Source organism: Spinacia oleracea, chromosome 4 (assembly GCF_020520425.1).
Source record: "Spinacia oleracea cultivar Varoflay chromosome 4, BTI_SOV_V1, whole genome shotgun sequence".
Lineage (NCBI taxonomy): Eukaryota > Viridiplantae > Streptophyta > Magnoliopsida > Caryophyllales > Amaranthaceae > Spinacia > Spinacia oleracea.
The window spans coordinates 58,810,084-58,825,549 of NC_079490.1; the positions used below are offsets into that span (position 1 = coordinate 58,810,084).

Sequence of the window (15,466 nt, forward strand, 5' to 3'; positions counted from 1 at the left end):
GCACTCGACATGAATATCCGCCGACTTGAGGTACGTTGTGATTCTTTATTGATTATCAGTCAGATTAACGGTTCATATGCAGCGAAGGACTCAAAGATGCAGGCCTACTTGGAAATACCAAAAAGGAAGTTCGACTCATGCATCTTACAACAAATACCAAGAGATCAAAACACCCAGGCTGACGCCTTAGCCAACCTCGGCTCAACCATCAACCTAAACTCACTTCCATCCCCGTAGTCCACTTAATGTATCCAGCCATCACCAAAGATAACCTACCCATCACCGAACAGTCCCAACCTACTCAAACGCCTTCATGAAGCGACCCCTACATACACTGGCTCAAACACAACACCACCCCACCTAGAGTCACCCAAGAAAAATCCTTCCGCATGAAAGCCTCCAGATTCATCCTAATCCATGGAGTATTGTTCAGAAAATCAGTTGCAGGACCGTACCTGAGATGCCTAGATCATGACGAGATCGAGTCGACACTGCGCAATATACATGATGGAGAATGTGGAAATCACGCCGGAGGAAGAAGCTTAGCTCACAAAACTCTTACCATGGGATATTTTTGGCCAACCATGAAGAAAGACGCAATCACCTTTGCTAAGAAATGCGACTCTTGCCAGCGGTTCGCATCTATCTCTCACCAACCTTGTGAAGTACTCCACCCCATCCTGGCCCTTTGGCCCTTCATGAAGTGGGGGATGGACATAGTGGAACCCTTACCACAAGCATCCGGGCAGCGCGTCTTCATGTTGGCAATGATTGATTACTTCTCCAAATGGATCGAAGCAGAAGAATTTAAACGAGTTCGAGATACTGAGGTCATCTCGTTCATCAAGTGAAATATCCTTAGTCTGTTCGGTATCCCTTCCGAGATCGTCTGCAACAATGGTTCTCAGTTTATCAGCAACAAAACCAAGGAATTCTGCAGTAGATATAACATCACCTTGCATATTTCAACACCAAGATATCCTCAAGCAAATGGCCAAGCCGAGTCAAGCAACAAAATCATCATCAACAACCTCAAGAAGCGCCTCGACGACGCCAAAGGAAGATGGGCAGACGAATTGCCTATGATCCTTTGGGCCAACAGGACGACACCCAAGACGGCGACCAATCACACTCCTTTCTCCTTAGTCTTCGGTTATGAGGCAGTCATCCCTCTCGAAGTCGAGCTCCCCACAGCAAGAAGCAGTTTCATGGCTCCAGGAATGAACGACTCAGTCTTGGCTTACGACATCGATACTGTCGACGAACTCAGAGAAGTAGGAGTGGTCAGGATGGCGTCCTACCAACAAGCAGTCGCAAACAGCTACAACAAGAATGTGAGGGTTCGAGTATTTCAGCAGGGAGATTGGGTTCTGCGCAAAGTCTTCCCAAACAAAAAGGATCCTCGACACGGCAAACTGGCCCCGACATGGGAAGGTCCTTACCAGATCGTAAGACGAATAGGTCATGGTGCGTACGAGTTGGTTGACAAAGATGACACATCCATCCCAAGAAGTTGGAATGCAAGAAACCTAAAATTGTACCATTTCCGAACACTCAAACCTTTTTTTCTTGCTTTCTAGTTTTTCCTAACACACAGGCACTCTAGCATTCGTCGTCATTATGACGACACCCCCAAAACAGAGTGGGCACGAAGTATCACGAAACCGAGAACATCTCGAACAGTATACACTTACAAGTGACAAGAAGTTAAGTCCCCCTCCTCTATCGGAGGGCCGTTGGCTCCACCAACGGCCAATCCTCACGCCAACGTTCTGTTTTGTAGACAATAACATGACGCCAACATAAGTATACACTTAGAAGGAGTAACAAACATAAAGCACTCGACTAGACTTCGTCCAGTATCTCTCCTTAACCTTTTCTTTCTTTTTTTTTCTCCTTGTCGTAATTTCCTCTCATTTTCATGTCGCTCTATACTGACTTAAGCATCGGAGGGCCGTTGGCTCCACCAACAGCCAATCCTCACGCTCTGCTATGTTGACAGTATGATGCCCACATGATGACGGATTCGACAAAGGGAGAACGGATGAAGTAAAGTATACAACCACTAGTAGAAAAAACCCTTGTTGCACCCCCCTTATTGCAGCGTACATGTATTAATACGCTTCAATAACCAATAGGTCAACGCGGGTCAAACTTTTTAAAGGCTTGTTGCAGCGTACAAATTAATTGCCCCCTGCAAAATAATTTTTTGCAGCGTACAGAGTAAAAGCCCCCTACAATAGCCATTTTATTTCGCAGCGTACATGTAAACGCCCCCTGCAATAGCGTGTGTAATTTTTTTCCCACTGCGCAGTTAATTCAGACCAAAGATTTATCTCAAACCTCAAGACCAAATTCGAAAGTCATATCGTTCTGCGCCTAGTCCTCCTTTCTTCTTCCCTCAGCTTTCCCTTCGTCTTGCCCGTCGCCGGTGGTTCTCGCCAGTCGCCGTCGCCACTGGGTCTCGCCCGTCGCCGGTGGAACTCCAGCAAGGGTCTATTCCCTCCCCTCCTCACCGGTGGTCCCCTGCTCGAAAAACCACCTTCCCTGCTCGAAACACCACCGTGAAGTCCATCCTTGCTCGAAAAACGCCGGTGGTTCCAAGTAATTATGTTGCTCGCGAACCCTGTTCTCCGTCAATCCTCGCCGCGGCAAGTAACTTTCTTTCCTTTCCCTCTTGATTTTCGTTTTCAGAATTAGGGTTTGTTCATTTTATTATTCTTTTTTTTTTTTGTGTGGCAAGTTGTTCAATTCGTTAGCCATATTGTCAAGATTTTAGCTTGCATTTAGGAGTTAAATCAAGATTTGGAAGCTCATAATTGATTATGATTGGGATTTTTTTGGTATCAATGCTGAATTTGTTTTGCTGGAAACTAATTTCACATTTTTGGAAACTCTTGAGGATTGGATGCCTAGCATGTTTTAGATCAAGCTCTTGCAGTTAACAATTCAAATTGGGAATTTTTTTTACTGAAACTTACAGTGAGATTCAGCAGGCTCTTGAATTGTTTCAGTTTTGAGTTGAAAATGGATCTAACTCAGAGTTCAGCCTCCAAAAGATAATGTCCATATTTGATTCTTCATTCTTGATCTCTTTTTTTCTTTTCCGGTTGAATTCTTGATCTTTTTATTGTACCAGTATTGTTGATATTGGTGCTGAGTTATACCCTCTCTGTCAAAGTTGTGTTTAGTTTAAGTGCTATTCTTAGAAATTGGTAATCGCAAATTGAGATTTGTATTAACATGAATCTGGCGCAAAGCGTATGAAGATAATTGGAGTGATGGCCTGAAGACTTGACAGGTCATTCTCGGTTTGGAGTCAGCTTGATAGAGAGGGTTGAGAATTAGTTATTATTAAGAATTAGTTATTGAAGCAGGTTGGATATATATGAATAGAACTGAAGCTGTACTGACGGAATAACTGTAAAGTTGCACCACTTCTTTTTTCATGTATTAAACCATAAAGATGGCTGGGAGAAAGGGCTGTTGAAAAGTTTGAATTGGAGATTCAATTTTTCTTAAGTTCTGTTGTGGAAAATGGGGGTTTGACGGCCCTATATATTATGTGGACTTGTGGGTGAGTTCAGATAGTCAATGTTTTACGAAACATTTTCTGAGTCTTATGAGGAAGTTAGGTAACTGCTTTTGTCTCTGCAGCTGGTACATTAATAATGTTTTTTTCTTTGTTCCTAATTTACGTAAGGATGATGAAGCTAAATTTTGGTTCTTTCTCTTTGGCATCTTTAGACTTGTTTGGTATCAGAAGTATCGAACCTCTTTTGGCTATAGATTTTCTTGTATCTTAGAAAGGAAGGGTGTAGAGAGTATGAATTGCTGATACGTGGAGCCTGGTTCCATTGGCTAGTTGGTGCCGTTGGAAAAACAAAGAAACTAGTCGACTTTTGTAGGTTATACTTGAAGTCGGGTGTTAGAGTGTGAGCAGTACTGCGCTTTCTTGGTTTTGAAATGAATTCTCCCCTTCGTTCCAAATTTAACTTCCAAGTTGCTTCGTTTGGGTATTTCAACAAAAATTCTCTCCATACAGTAAAAGTGAATGATTTTAATATTGGTTTCCCTTTTTTGTCTCCCACACATCAGCCACTTTTCTCTTTCTTATTTTACTGTCTGCTTCAAATTATTTCATTTTCATTCAGCAATTATTTCTAATACACGTGCCAAAATGAACCATGAAGTTTGTTTGGGATATATGGAGTATATGATAGCTTTACTAGTTGAGAGCATAAGAATCTTGGCCTAGCCTTAGCTCCTTTTTTATATGGATGCCACCTTCTCAGTGTCTTTTTGATACGTGTTTATACTAATGAGCATAAAAAATATAAAAAGTCCATATTCAGTGCTTTTTTTCCCCTCTTATGTGTCAGATGAGTTGGTGTGAACCTAGCATTGTTAAGCGCCAGAGATACCACATGGCCAATACTAACTAATACAAAAGATTGATTTAATTTAGTGTGGTTTAAGGAGGAAACCAAAAAGATACATAAAGATTTACTGAGACTTGTAATTGGATGGGACAGTGCAAGCTTGTGAGTGCTTATATGATGGTTTCCAGGTTTGATATGTGTAATGCTGTGTGGCCTTCTTTTCTTCCCAATCTCCCATGAAGTATATGCTATGGCTATTCTATTGGGATGCCATAATTGCTCTTTTTATTTGGATAAGCTTCTGTAAGTTGCTGAATTCAATTCTGGAGACCTTACTTCTTAGCCTAGTGACAAACTATTTATCTTTCTGTGTACCTGTTATACTGGAATACAGATGAAATGCACTTTTAACAAACATGCTATATTTTGCTTCGAGATATTGGACTGCAAAATAAGCTATTTCTCTTCACCTTTTATGCATGTTTGAAAAATAATGATGACTCTTTTCATTCTTGATTCTTATGGTTTCTGTGGTTCCTTAGTTCTTATGGTTTGTTGGTGATAAATTTATGGGTTATTTTGATTCTTTTACTTTGTTCTGACTTGCTAAAATCACTATCAGAGTATCAGGTATGAGTTTAAAACAAATCATGGAGAATGGATCACGTCAGTGAAACCGAAGTTTGGGGATAATATATCTGGACGTGTTCGTACAACAATCAAGTCAGTACCTGAGGATGTAAAAGTTCTGTACAAAGTGAGGACCGAATTGCGTTCTGCATTACAGAACCTGCTAAAGGTATATTTAGCTTTTTATTGACTTGTGTTGCACTTGACCTAAATGACTTATTTTCCAGGTCTATACGTGGATGAAAAATCCTGTTCCTATTTGTTCCGTATAATAGAACTTTCACCGTTTCACGGCAGGCAACTTTAGCTTTCTGCAAATACTTTTTGTCTGCAGTTTTTTATAGGATTTCTGCATCTTCTGTCTGTGTTTTTGTTAGAGTTATAGGTTTTGAATCATATCTTGGTTGTTGACGAGTAAATTTTCACGTTGAATATGAGGCTAAATCTGTAGTTTTTATGACCTTAGATTATATGTTTCTTACTTTTGTTTTTAACTTCTTTACGTTGGCTTTTATTTTCTTTAGGCAGGGTGTGTTACTTGTTTCTTGAAGTTTTTATTATTATTAATTAATTAATTTTTTGGCATGTGTGTTGTCATTTTTCCTGTTGAGGGACTCTTTATTAATATTGAGTAAATTCTTAATAATCTGGTTTTTGCAGATTTAGCCAGAGCTCTCTAACTGTGTCATCTGTGTTATATCTTCTATCTTTTTTTTTTCCTCAGGAAGATGGAATTCTTGTTCTTCCAACAATAGTTTATCCTCCAATAAAACGCAACTCAAGAAACTGTCAGTTTGCGGGGAGTTTTATGATCAAGCACTAGTCTTATCCTGCATATCAAACATGTCTGGTTGCTGTCAGGTATTGAATAGTCAGTCTTATTTGGTAATGTTTTCTTCCTCTTTTCTACTTTCATGATTTTTTAATTTAAAAATAAAATAGGGTTTGATTTAGCCTCTTTGGTTCAAGTGACTGGAATTGTGTTCAGATAACGTTGACAATTTTTTGAATTGCAATTATCTGATTCGATCTTTGTGAGTTCCGCAAGGTATTTTTCTTTAATTAATAATTTAATATCATTAATCTCAAGCCTTTATGTATTAATTGAATTAGTAGTTGAATCTTGTATTCCAGATTGAAACTCCTGTAATTTATTCAAATTGGAAGGCAAAACTGATTTTTTTCTCTTCTGCGTTTGCGGTATAATCTTATCGTTATTTTATTTTGGATTGAAAGAGTCCAGTTTATGGTTAAGGAATAGAGTTAGGTTTTTAATAAACTAAAAGTTATGTTTTATTCTTTGTTGCTTCTAAGTATGTATATTATGGAATGCATTTACGCAAACACAAACAAGAACTTGAAGTGCTTTTATGTATTCTTACGTTAAGAGTATTAGCGTTTTTGTTCCTTAATTTGGTTGGAGATTTATATAATTAGTGTCCACCTTCGTGTTTAAAGTTATTTTAATATAATTTCCTTTAAGAAACTTTTATTGAATCATGGCTTGCTGCAGACTTAACCTATCCATATGGACTTCGTTCTACAACACAAGAGGATTCAGATTCTTCCTCTGACAGAATGTCGCAGTTTGGAACTGCAAGAGAGTACCATATGCAGACTGAGTTGTGGTATGATGACAAAGATGATGGATCATATATGACTCCTAGCTTTGGTGGGTTAGACCCTTTTACCTGCCCGGGTGAGGATAAGTTTGCACGACTTCTGGGATGGTAACTAATCTGCCAATAAATCCGTTTTCCTTTAATCGTTATCAAGAGATTTACCCATATAAAGTACACCTGCAAAGAATAGAATCTTAAGTGATTGCTAGTCTCTTATCTTAAATATTCTTGCTTGTAATGAGCAATTCTAAAAGAATTCAGTAAGGAAATAAACATGCTAAGTTAAATTACGAAAAAAGAAGAAGTACTTATTGTTAATTTAGCTACTGCTAGGTAAAACTGATAGCAATCACGCAATGTGCCAGGAAAGCAATTCATAATGTATTTTTTACATCTCAGTAGCACTCTTAACTTAGAGTTGATCCTGTTATGGAACATGAGAGCATCGCAGAGGCGAAGATAATCAAACTGCCATAATACCATTCAAAACTGCAACTTACAGTAAATATTAATTATATTTTTCTTTTTTAAAAAAAACTGAGTGCTCACTAAATATGCGGTTATGCTCTATAACCTGAAGTGGAGTAAAATTTCCTTTTCCCCTCATGGCATGGATTTATCAGGTAAACTGCCTTTGAACACATCATCCATGGATACTGTTATTGGTGTCTCCAAAGTACGCGACTTTCCTGCTGCTCCACTACTTGCTGAAATGTTTAGAATTCTGAAGCCAAGATGGAAGAATTCTGATTCATTTGACTGAACTTTCTGGTGATCTACCTTCCAAAAATGTAATATATTTTGGAATTTCTAAATTGACATGAATATTGGTAGTTTATGACTTTGCGTATGTTCACCTGTCCATTTAATCCTGATAGATACTTCTGGCAATCTGCAGATTCTTTCTTCTCTGCATCGGCAGATACTTGTAGCCGGATTCTTGGAACCAGAAGCTGGCCAGAAGCAACCTTTCTTTTTCAGGAGTTCAGTCTATACAAGTTAGTGCCCTACCTTTGCTGTTAATTACATAGCTCCGTCATTAATCTTCAGTTCATTCCGAAAAATGCTTATTGGAGTTTCTTTGTGGGATCTTTCTGAATTTTTATTCAAACAATTGAATTTTGGTTCTTTATTTCGACAACTAAACTAAACTGATTATCAAATTGAGTCTGCAAGTTAAGCTAGGTGTTCATTTAGGGACATTCAAGTTAGAAATTTCTAATGAGGCGGGCTTATAGGTCATATTTAGGCTAAAATGAGGCATTTGCGCTCCCAACTTTGAACTAAAGAACCTAAGGACTCATTTTAACTTATTAAATAATTAATATGCTTAGTTTTAAGTTTCTAACACTTATTCTAATCTACTTATACACATTTAAGGCTTGTTTGGTCGTTATAGGACATATTTAAGCTAAAATGACATTTTCTCTCCCAACTATGAACTAAAGTATCTAAAGACTCATTTGAAACTTACTAAATGTTTTATATGCTTAGTTTTAACTTCCTAGGACTCATTCCAATCCATTTATGCACATTTAAGGCTCGTTGTGTTGTTATAGGTAATATTTAGGCTAAAATGACATTTTCGCTCCCAATTAAGAAACTAAGGACTCATTTTAAACTTATTATATGATTAATATGCTTAGTCTTAAGTTTCTAAGACTTATTCTAATCTATTTATGCACATTTAATGCTTGTTTTATCGTTATAGGTAATATTTAAGCTAAAATGAGGCATTTTCGCTCCCAACTTTGAAATAAATAACCCAAGGACTCATTTTGAACTTATTACATGTTTAATATGCATAATTTTAACTTTATAACGCTCGTTCCAATCAGTTTATGCACCGTTAAGTGCATTGGGTCGTTGTAGGTCATATTTAGGCTTAAATGAAATTTTCGCTCCCAACTTTGAACTAAAGAACCCAAAGACTCATTTTAAACTTATTATAAGATTAATATGCTTAATTTTAAGTTTCTAAGACTTATTCTAATCTATTTATGCACATTTAATGCTTGTTTGATCGTTATAGGTAATATTTAAGCTAAAATGAGGCATTTTTGCTCCCAACTTTGAAATAAAGAACCTAAGGACTCATTTTAAACTTATTACATGTTTAATATGCATAATTTTAACATTATAAGGCTCGTTCCAATCTGTTTATGCACCTTTAAGGCTCATTGGGTCGTTGTAGGTCATATTTAGGCTTAAATGAAATTTTCGCTCCCAACTATGAACTAAAGAACCCAAGGACTCATTTTAAATTTACTAAATGTTTTATATGCTTAGTTTTAACTTTCTAGAACTCATTCCAATCCATTTATGCACATTTAAGGCTCATTGTGTCGTTATAGGTCATATTTAGGCTAAAGTGACATTTTGGCTCCCAACTTTGAACTTAAAAACCTAAGGACTCATTTTAAACTTATTATATGATTAATATGCCTAGTTTTGAGTTTCTAAGACTTATTCCAATTTTTTTATGCACATTTAATGCTTGTTTGATCGTTATAGGTCATATTTAGGCTAAAATAAGACATTTTCGCTCCCAACTTTAAAATAAAGAACCTAAGGACTCATTTTAAACTTATTACTTGTTTAATTTGCATAGTTTTAACTTTCTAAAACTCGTTCCAATCTATTTATGCACCTTTAAGCTTATTGGGTCGTTATAGATCATATTTAGGCTAAAATGACATTTTCGCGCCCAACTTTGAACTAAAGAACGTAATTACTCATTTTATACCTTTTACATGATTAATTTGCTTAGGTTTAGCTTTCTAAAACTTATTCCAATCAATTTATGCACATTTAAGGCTTGATTGGTCATTATAGGACATATTTAGGCTAAAATGACATTTTCGCTCCCAACTATGAACTAAAGAACCCACAGACTCATTTTAAAACCTTTTACACGATTAATATGCTTAGTTTTAACTTGCTAAGACTTATTCCAATCCATTTATGCACATTTAAGGCTCATTGGGTCGTTATAGGTCATATTTAGGCTAAAATGAGGTATTTTCACTCCCAACTTTGAACTAAAGAACCTAATGACTCATTTTAAACCCTTTACATGATTAATATGCTTAGTTTTAAGTTTCCAATACTCCTTCCAATATATTTACGCACATTTAAGGGTCGTTATAGGTCATATTTAGACTAAAATGACATTTTCGTTCCCTACTTTGAATTAAAGAACCTAAGGACTCATTTCAAACTTATTACATGATTAATATGCTTAGTTTTAAATTTTTCAATACTCATTCCAATATATTTATGCACATTTAAGGCTCATTGGGTCGTTATAGGTCATTTTTACACTAAAATGACATTTAATCTAATGCTCCCATCAAATTTTTGTTTTTGAAGGTCTATACTCTGAGGAATGCGCCTTATGCTAGTGAGGAAATTGATGCTGTTCGTGAGCAATGGGCTAAGTTTTTTACCAGGAAGTATTTATTATTAGCCTGAGCGCTTGATCGAGTTTGTTTAGATGTTATAGAATAATTTTTTTTTTATTAAAATGTATGCGTACGTTGAAATTGAAACGTACATATATTTAAATATATTGGTACGTGCACTTTGGTTTTTGGATATATACAAAACTACAATTATTGTTTTTATAGTTGTTATACAGGTTGCGATATTCTATTATTGTTTTGACAGGTTTCTATATTTGGTGCAAGGCACTCTAGGTATTCCTAAACAAAATTAGAATTTTCCCGCCAAAAGTGCTTTGTTGCAGCGTACATATATATGTGTACGCTGTAACAAGGGTCAAAATTTTGGCAAAATTCCAGACTTGTTGCAGCGTACAAATAGAAGTACCCTGCAACAAGTGGAGTCCTTTGCAGCGTACACGACTTTGTACGCTGCAACACGTCAATAATTTTGTCATATGTACGCTGCAAAAAAGTACTTTTTGCAGCGAACATTGTACGCTGCAACAAGTTCAGACTTGTTGCAGGCCCCCCAGTTGCAGCATACGATGTACGCTGCAACAGGGGTCTAAAAGTCCGCTGCAATAAGGGTTTTTTTCTACTTGTGAACACAGCATACAGGAAAACAAAATTCGAAATTGAGCACACATGTTCAAAGAAATGAAGTGAAAGGAAACATTGTTAATTTTATTCAAACATGATTGTATACATCACATATTACAATTTTACAAACTACATAACACAATTTAGGCCATTACAAAAACTTCTGGTACACTACAATGTACGTTACAAACACAATAGAATACAAATCTACATTTCCTACAGTATACATTTTGCAGGGTCTCCTCTGACAGGCTGGAGACGTCTCCAAAGTCGACCTCGAGGTATGTGCCCAACCTGCAAAACAAAACACCAAACCAAAACATATTTTTTCCAAACACAAGCAAGCAACACAGGATTGAAAACCCACAAAATATTTACATGACTTGCCCCCTTGGACAAGCCCAAAAACATCCAAAAGACTGTCGCCATCAAGGCGAAACACAGCCACAATATCTTTTCGACCTTTCCAAAGGCCGAACACACAAAATATTGTTTAATACAAACCATTGTTTAAAACACACACCATTAAAATTTTATATTTTTGAGGAAGGGGGACAAAGCTACTCCTGAGGATCTGCTGGGCCTGCATTCTCTCCATGTTCGCCATTGCCTGGTGCCGCCACCGTCTCGGCATTGGGGCTGGTTGCAGTTGCACCCTCCTAAACGTCTTCTTCATCGCGAATGGCACCAGGGGGGATATAGTCCTCGGGGAATGCAGTGTTGAACTGAGCAATGTCTTCGTCAGGAGTCCAGTTCACATGTTTGCCCGCCTTGAATTCCTCCATCATCTCGGCCTTCATCTTCCAAGTGTAATAACCAGCACACTCGTAAATCCTCGCCTTGACTTTGGAGAGAGACATCTTCAGCTCATCAACGTCAGCAACCAGCGTCTCCTTCTCGGCATTCAACTGTGCAACCTCACCAGCCCCCTTTTCTTGCGCCACTTGCAGCGCCTCAGCTCTGGCCGTCGCCTCCTTGTCTACACCGCCAAGACGACCAGCTTCTTGCTTTGCCTTCTTCATGTCGTTTTTCAGTTTTACTATTTGATCTTCTAACATTGTGACATGATGACGTGTGGCTAAAGCAGATTGCAGGGACTATTTGAACAGGGAAAGAAAATAATTCTAAGTCACTAAAATGACGAGATGCAGATGGCATGCAGTAAAGTAAGGAGACCAAAAAAAAAAGCAAATTCATACCCTCCATGCATCCGAGACGCTCTCAACAGTTGCAGCAACTGGGGACAAGGATTCCTGACGCTCCCGGCTTGACGACATCCATAGACGGTCGACCTCAGGCCAAAGCTGAACCCGTGGCGCGTCTGCCGACCCGTAGTCGTCAGGAAACTCCACTGCGAGCTTCCTCTTCCGAGATGGGGGCGGCAGTTTTTTCTCAGCAGGTATGAGCGAGCTGGTCTCCCCCGTCACCGTGGCGTTAATTGAAGCCTTTGGCGGCTTCGGAGGCGACATCACAGTGATGGGTTTGGCTCGAGACACACTCCCCAGTGACTCCAACCTCTTCCTCAGCAACGCGTCCGCAGACGGGGCCTTGCCAGACCGTGTCGATGGGCCAGTTCCTGTTGACAACATTTTTTTTGACGACTCAGTCTCGTCACAACAGTTGTAATTTATATTTGTTTTGAAAAGGGCAACAAACCTAAAGCTGTAAACTAACCCTAACCCATGTTTACCTGTTGACGTCGACATGTTTGCAGGCTCAGAAATTTCTTCTTCTTGAGAGGTCTCCTAACGATCGAACTTGATACCGATAAAAGCTCTGTCCTTTAGAGGTACTCCCAACAGAATGGCAGTTTTTTCTACAGCTTCGGCACCGACTCCAACTGGGTCGAAGGATACACCTACAAAAACAAGAAAGTGAGACAAAATCAAATCAAGAAGCCCAAAAAACACAAAAAACAAACAAAATACCTCTAGCCATCCATTCCCCTGTCAAGAAGTCGGAGTCGGGCCCTAAACTAGCCAACTCCACAAAAAAGAACCGACCCATCCACCCGCGGTCGTTCGACTTGTCCGCACCAAGAAGAGCCTCCCTGTCATCCTTGACATGCAACAAGTATCTACCAGCCCTATAATTCTGGACCTTGTAGGTGTAAACCAGGTCCTCAACCTGGAATTCCATATCCAGTTTGCCGGCCAAATGGTCGACCAGGTGCATTACCCTCCAGACCTGCGGCATCAGTGCAGGCGGCACCGCCAGTGCCCTAAGAACTCCTCGCACCAGTGGCGAGAAAGGATAAGTATACCCAATTCTGAAGGGGTACTCATAAAAGCACACCCAACCGTCCGATACCCAATCGGCTCGTTCATCGGGCTGCGGCAACCGAATTACCGCCGACGGAGGGAAACCACACTCTTCCTTGAGCGCCTCCACATCTTGCTTCCCCCAAGTGGCCGACCGAGCATTATTTCTGTCCAGAAGGCGGGTAGGGCTGAAGATTGGTCCCTCAACCAGGTCGCACTCCACCACCGCTCTCTTGTTCTTCGCACGGGTGGATTTCGTTCCCATTCGTTGCGACATAGAGAGAATTGAGGAAAGAAAGAAGAAGGGAGGAAGATGGAAGCAGAGCAGTTACCTGAGGAAAGGAGAGAGAAAGAGCGCCGATTGCTTTTTCTGGGAAAGAGAAGAGAGAGATTGCAGAAGTGAGTACGGGTGGTTGGGTGAATAGCCCTATTTATTGGCGCAGTTGGGCGGTTGGTCTTTCCAAAGCAAAAATCATCATTGCTCTAACGCCGTCAGCATTGGGGAGGTTAAGGGGCAGTTTCCACTCTTCCTTCCGTGAAACCCATTTTTCCTTTTGAACTTCCCGGAATAAATTCAAAATGGGTTTGGGAACAATTGTTAGGGGGGAAAATACTCTCTTGGTGACATGGGGAAACGTGGCAAGCGTTGCGTACGTGGCTGCCATCAAGGCACATGGTGGCACCTTTCGAACTCACTCTCAACGGTTGGGATCGAAACAGCCGTTATATGTTATCGACAACGGTAGCTCGACTAACTTCATGATGCTTGACGCCCTAAAAGAGATGGGGCCCAACCCGGATACAGATGTCGTCAAAAAGTCCACCGTGCTAATAGGGTTGAGTGGTGAAGCAAAGACCACCTTCGGAGAAGTCACCCTACCTGTTTACGCTCAATGAATCAACCAACAGGTAAAATTTTGTGTCATTGATTGCCCTTCATCTTACAACATTATCTTGGGCAGGCCGTGGATCCACGACATGAAGGCCATCCCTTCGACGTACCACCAAACCATCAAGTTCCCAACTCGATGGGGGGTGCAGGAAATCAAGGGAGATCAGCAAGAGTCCAAAGAGTGTTACAAGTCAGCCCTAAAGCCCTCAGCCACCAATAAATCCTCATTATAGCAATTACAGTCCAGTTCCGAACTAGCAAGCTACAAGGAGCCCAAGTCCGAGCAACTCGACGAGGTCGTCTTAGATCCCACAAAGCCGGAACAGGTTGTTTTTATTGGATGTGATGTACCCGACGACATCAGGTCGGAATTTGTCACGTTTCTCAATGCCAATGCAGATTGCTTCGCGTGGTCCCATGAAGATATGCCAGGCATCAGCCTAGACGTCATTACTCACAGACTCAGTGTTGACCCCCGTCACAAGCCCGTCAAACAAAAATGGCGGAAGTTCGCTCTAGAACGCAACCAAATTATCAATGATGAAGTTCAGCAACTATTAGATACGGGAAAGATCAGGGAAGTAAAATACCCAGACTGGTTGGCCAATGTCGTCGTAGTCAGAAAGAAGAATGGGAAATGGGAAATGGCGTGTTTGCATAGACTTCACCGACATCAACAAGGCGTGCCCCAAAGATTCTTTCCTTTACCCCACATCGACGCCATGGTTGATGCTACTGCGGGGCATGAGATGCTCACATTCATGGATGCGTTCAGTGGATACAACCAGATTTTGATGCACCCAGTAGACCAAGAGAAAACCGCCTTCATCACGGAGCGGGGAACTTATTGTTACAAGGTCATGCCATTTGGTTTGAGAAATGCAGGCGCCACCTATCAACGCCTAGTCAACAAAATGTTCAGAAAACAGCTAGGCGAAACAATGGAAGTCTACATCGACGACATGTTAGTAAAATCCAAGAAAGCCTCAGATCACATCTCGCATCTCCAACAAGCCTTCGACGTATTACAAGAGTACAACATGAAGCTCAACCCCAGCAAGTGCTCATTCGGAGTCTCCTCCGGGAAGTTCTTGGGTTATATGGTTACTCAAAGAGGCATCGAAGCTAGTCCTGATCAGATCCGCGCAATCATCAACCAATAATCACCTCGAAATAGAAAGGACGTACAGAAGTTAGCAGGCAGAGTGGCCGCCCTCAACCGCTTCACCTCCAGGTCGTCCGACAAATATAAATTGTTCTACGACATCCTTAGGAAAAACGAGAAGTTCAGCTTGACCGACCGACACGAAGCCACGTTGCAGCAACTCAAGCAGTACCTGTCAAACCCTCCGCTACTATCCAAACCAAAAGACAATGAAGAACTACAGATATACCTTGCAGTTACGGAGTCGACCATCAGCGCAGTACTAGTACGAGAAGAAGACATAAAGCAGCTACCTGTTTATTACGTCAGTAAGTCTTTACTTAGCGCCGAAACAAGGTACTCTCATCTCGAAAAACTTGTCCTTGCACTAGTCGTCGCTTCTGTTAAATTACGCCCTTAATTTGAATGTCATCTGTTAGGGGGGGAAATACCCTCTTGGTGACATGGGCAAACGTGGCAAGCGTTGCG

General features: G+C 40.2%; 1 long non-coding RNA gene across 2 annotated transcripts; it reads left to right on the forward strand.

Annotated features, from left to right (window-relative positions):
• The first annotated feature begins 2,326 nt into the window (after window positions 1–2,326).
• On the forward strand, window positions 2,327–10,260 carry LOC110778324 (uncharacterized). 2 transcript variants are annotated; one of them, XR_008919544.1, is made up of 7 exons: window positions 2,327–2,655; window positions 5,005–5,181; window positions 5,737–5,897; window positions 6,526–6,742; window positions 7,258–7,425; window positions 7,533–7,632; window positions 10,007–10,260. It is a non-coding gene; the product is annotated as an uncharacterized lncRNA (long non-coding RNA). The 2 variants fall into 2 exon arrangements; XR_008919543.1 differs by having other exon boundaries at window positions 5,737–5,873.
• The last annotated feature ends 5,206 nt before the right edge of the window (window positions 10,261–15,466 follow it).